This window comes from Rutidosis leptorrhynchoides, chromosome 7, assembly GCF_046630445.1.
Source record: "Rutidosis leptorrhynchoides isolate AG116_Rl617_1_P2 chromosome 7, CSIRO_AGI_Rlap_v1, whole genome shotgun sequence".
Classification (NCBI taxonomy): domain Eukaryota; kingdom Viridiplantae; phylum Streptophyta; class Magnoliopsida; order Asterales; family Asteraceae; genus Rutidosis; species Rutidosis leptorrhynchoides.
Window position 1 is genome coordinate 107,499,515 of NC_092339.1, and position 6,037 is coordinate 107,505,551.

A 6,037-nucleotide genomic window follows, 5' to 3' on the forward strand; every position below is an offset into this window, starting at 1 on the left:
AATGTCATCATTATTATAGTTATCAAAAATATTATTATTAGTAATAAAATTATTATTATTATTATTATTATTATTATTATTATTATTATTATTATTATTATTATTATTATTATTATTATTATTATTATTATTATTATTATTATTATTACTATTACTACTACTACTATTAAAATTACTATCATTAGTAATAATATGATCAATAAAAATATTGTTATTATTTTTTTTGCTAACGTTAGTATCGGAATTAACATTATTATTTTCATTAATACTAGTATTAATATCATTGTTATATTTATTAAGATTATTATGATTATTATTAACATAAGTATCATTATTAACAATATTACTATTACTATTAATATTACCATTATTAATAATGTTATTATTAGTATCACTAGTAAAACAATAACATTAAAACTATCATTTTTTTTAACAAATAAATATTTTGTACATAAAAACACACTTATTATATATATACTATAATTATATTGATAATCCATATAACTATATGAAAAATATATTATCATTATATATATGATTACATATAACAAATTAGGTATTTTTAGTATAATACTAAATATATATATAGATACTAATATAACTACAATAATCCTTTTAGATATATATACATAAATAACATAATCAATAATTTCATATACAAAATGAATATAAGAGTCATATATTAATATAAAAATGATATAATTAATAGATTAACTATATATAAACTTATTCCATTACAATAATGTGTATTAATAAGTGCACAAATGATATAGGTTCGTGAATCCGAGGCCAACCCTGTATTGTTCAATATTATCATATGTATTTTTACTACAAAATACATTAGGTGAGTTTCATTTGCTCCCTTTTTAAATGCTTTTGCAATATATATTTTTGGGACTGAGAATACATGCGCTGCTTTTATAAATGTTTTACGAAATAGACACAAGTGATCAAAAACTACATTATATGGTTGGATTATTAAACCGAATATCGCCCTTCAAGTCTGGTAACCTAAGAATTTAGGGAAATGGCCCCTGATTGACGCGAATCCTAAAGATAGATCTATGGACTTTAACAAGTCCCATTCGGGGTACGAATGCTTTAGTACTTCGAGATTATTATACAGACGAGAGGTTCTGTTTTGGGGATATTCTATGCATTAAGTTAACGTCGGTTACCAGGTGTTCAATCCATATGAATGATATTTTTGTCTCTATGTATGGGACGTATGTTTATGAGAAATGGAAATATGAAATCTTGTGGTCTATTAAAATTATGAAATGATTATTTATGATAAACTAATGAACTCACCAACCTTTTGGTTGACACTTGCTCATTTGCTCAGGTACGAAAGAAATCTTCCGCTGTGCATTTGCTCATTTTAGAGATATTACTTGAAGTCATTCATGACATATTTCAAAAGACGTTGCATTCGAGTCATTAAGTTCATCAAGATTATTATTAAGTCGTTGATAGTTTGATATTTTATGAAATGGGATGCACGCCTGTCAACTTTCGATGTAATGAAAGTTTGTCTTTTAAAAACGAATGCAATGTTTGTAAAATGTATCATATAGAGGTCAAGTACCTCGCGATGTAATCAACTATTGTGAATCGTTTATAATCGATATGGACTTCGTTCAGATGGATTAGGATGGGTCATTTTAGTTGGTATCAGAGCGGTGGTCTTAGCGAAATAGGTCTTGCATTAGTGTGTCTAACTGATAGTTGTTTAGCTGCATTAGTGAGTCTGGACTTCGACCGTGTCTGCATGTCAAAAGTTTTGCTTATCATTTCTAGTCGGAAATCATCTGCTTATCATCCTTAGAAAATTACCTGCTTATCATTCTTCGTCTAGACATGTCTTACTGCCTCTATTGCATAGACAGTGTATAGATAAATTCATATCTTAGCGTATATGTTATTGTTACCTTTGTCTGACGGCTTCTGTAGATTCCTCCGTAACTTATAGGATTTTAGTATTATATATGCATATGTAATTATGTATTGCAGGGTACTAATCTCCATCCTATAATCTATTTCTTATCGAAAATCCTTCATCTGATCATACGAGATGGATCCCGCAACCAGTTCGAATTCCTCGAATTCCGACCGCTATTCCGATATGGATATCCACCTGAGCTCTGAAAATAGTATAACCGGAATGGATCAACCAACCAGCCATCATCAATTCATCTGATGGATTCGTAGTCGACTTAATTAATGGAGACGCGAAGAAGGCGATCTTTTTCACCAACCGAATTTACCTCTTGGCGATGAACCTGAAGAACTTACCGGCGAACCTATCCGAAACACCATTTTGTCTCTCATTTTCAGAGTATCTCGTCACGATTATATACTATACCAAATTCTAGATATTATTTACCCGCTCGTCCGAACCAACAATCATTCCGGTGTAATAGAAGAAGTCAACGAGCTTCGCGCCCGAGTTGTAGTCTTGGAAATATGGTGCAAAACGTACCAGCTTCAACAACATCACCGGCACCAACAGTATCACCAACAACCCAAGCTTCAACATCAAATGCCTCAACATCTCATTCTGTACCTCGAGTATAATCATCGTTCTACATAACGTTCTATATCTTCTTTCTTCATGATGATTATGTAATCTCTAATGTTTTAGAGATTATGTATTCTAGATCTAACGGTAAACCAGATGAGTTTAATATCATGTTAACTCATTAAATCCAAAAATTTCATCTGAAGAAAATATATATGTACATATGTTTTCATAAAGATTGTAATTAAAAAAAAAATTCTTTCGTACAAACTGTTAATGGTAAAAATATTTTAACGGGTAGGTAATACCCGAGGAATATTTAAATTTCACATTAATAAGTTACAATGTACATTCTTCGAATCTGATTCAACATTCATGTACTATCCTACTTACATCCACATATATACGAATCTGTTCACCGCAGAATAACCATTTTCATTCAATTTCATATTTGGATTTTGACCTATCCGAATCCAACAAGTGGCATAATGAAGAAAACATTGGGCAAAATAAAATTTGTTAGAAACAAACAAATTAACTATGATAAATTCTGTTAAGAATCCACACTAACAAAATCTTAGCTAACTGTTCCTAGCTAACTGTTAATTCCGTATTACATTTTATTTATCGCAATTTATTTATCACATTTTATTTATCGCAATTTAATTATCGCAATTTTATTTATCGTCATTTAATTTCTGTTATTTACTTTACGCACTTTATTTATTGTCATTTAATTTCTGTTATTTATTTTACGCACTTTAAATATCGGGACACGTGTACAAGGTTTTGACATATCATATCGACGCATATATATATATATATATATATATATATATATATATATATATATATATATATATATATATATATATATATATATATATATATATTATTTGGAATAACCATAGACACTCTATATGCAGTAATGATCGAGTTCTCTATACAGGGTTGAGGTTGATTCTAAAATAATATATATACTTTGAGTTGTGATCGAGTCTGAGACATGTACACGGGTCACGATACGTATTAATTAATTCGAATATTATATATTAAACTATATATGAATTATTGGACTGTCAACTGTGGACTATCGACTGCGGACTAAAAATATTGGACAATTAAAATGAATTAAAATATTGATTATAACCTATGAAACTAAACAATTCTTCAAGTTGCCACTTGATTTCATCTTAAACCTCATTTGTATCTTGACGATTATAAACTGCGTTCAAACCTTTCGTAATTCTTGAAAACACCTCAATCGAGAGGATGAACCAACCGCACTTCATCTATTGAAGAAAAGATTGATGCATATAGTTATGCAACTGAAAATACTCGAAACCTGAATAAACGTTTAACATGTATCTGTGCTAGCTCCTTTGACATTGTTATTACCGTAAACAACAATGCAATTCTTTTCCTAATTAGCCAAATTTGTCACAGCTCCACCAAGTCAACTTCGACTTTTCAGTCGGACTAGCCTTACTATAACCTTGATATATATGCGTGCTCTTTTATTGTTACCGGGGAACCCTTTATATTCCATCATATTACTAGCAGACGTACCAGCAACCTCGTTGCTCCTTGGATTAAATCTCTCCGACAAATCACTATATTTATCTATTGAAGTCTCATCATGTACTCATCCGCATCTGGTAACAAGAATTGCCATACCAATTACCGGGAATCAGCAAATCTGTATTGAGAGTCTCGCAACGTTTCTATCTCAAAAGTTATATGACATTTACCTGTTAGAATTATGATCTTCCATTCTAAAATCCTGAAAAGCACCTAGTCTACGAATCAATACTCTAAATGTTGAAAAGGCTGAATGAAGCAGCAGAAACTATAAACTACCGTAACAGTCAAAAGTTTGAAATTGGAAAACGGATTGAGCAAAATATGAAGGAGGCTATGGACAAATCACAAGGACTAAACCTGCCTTCAAAGAATCCAGATGATTCAGTAATTACTGACGTCATTAACGAATACCTTGCTTCTGACTCCAAACTCTTGCAGACAGATTTTCTTCACCATCCTTCAATATTAGAAATTCCAAGATATCATCGTATCTTTCATTATAAATATCCTCCATATTTCTGAAGATATTTTCATAACTATTCTTATTTGAAATCATTAATCTCTTCATGATATCAGTGTTACATCATATAGAAACTGTTAGTTTCTATATTCTGTAAACTTTCGAGCTTAAAAAAAATGAATGTTATTGAAGTAATGTTGGGAACTGATGCATGAGTTAGTATAATATAATCACACTTGATCAACGTGATTATATTACAGTAAGTCATGCTGAGTTTCTAATGGAACGTGATGATTCACAGATCATAACGTCATCATGTGCCATGTTACATAACTCTTTCATTATGCTTAATTCTGAACATATCAAGAAAGTATATTCTTGATAGTTCTATTCTCAGTGATTCTGGTAATTTGACAAATCAAATCGTGCAAATACAATCTTTTTTATTTAGAACATGATGTTTATCCGAAATTCCATACTTACGAATTCTGGACCGCTACTCGCTTTACTAGAGGTCGGGAGTATAATAAAAAGGCAAAGAGCTCCAAAAATATAAAAGAAATTATAAAGCCCAATAACAACACAGAAGTTACAAACCGTGGATATTAATACGAATAGCAATATAAAGACACAGTATAATTAAGAATAGTATCACCCCAAGGTAATGGTAGAAGTAAACATATTTTCTGGTAGAAGATTGAAAAGAAGGATGACAGAAATGATAATTAGGGAAATATCAAAGATTAGAACGGGATTAAGCATTTTCACAATCTTTTAGATGTATGAACTAAGAAAGAAAGTATAGAAATGGTGAGAATAATGGAACGGAAGAGCTTAATTTATAATGGAAATATCAGACAGAGTAATCGAGGTAGATCACCGTATTGAATTATAGAGATCTTAATTTCCTTACTCACTGAAGAATCAAGTCTTTTTGATTTCGGAGATTTTCTATAAATCCCATGAATTCCGGAATTCAACTCTGTTTACATCAAAAGCTAAGGAAAGATCTTATTTTCTTCAATTCACTATTTTGCGATAGCTTCACTCGTATTCTTAGAATAATCGAATTATTTTATCATTATTATTCAATGATGATAAACCTCTAATTATCAACTCATATTGGTCATGAAAACATTTTTATTGTAATCCATGACCACCTCACTCAAATTTCGGGACGAAATTTCTTTAACGGGTAGGTACTGTGATGACCCGGGAATTTCTGACTAAATTTAAACTTAATCTTTATATGATTTCGATACGATAAGCAAAGTCTATAATGTTGAGTCTCGAAAATTTTTGAAACTATGTTCATGTATGCATTTGACTTTGAACTATTCCCGACGATTCATGAACAATTGTTTGTAAATAAATATGTAAATAAAAGATATAGATATGGAATTTGACACATGTAACTTGTTACATATTAATTGTTACTTGTAATATCATTAGATATTATTATTACATTTATC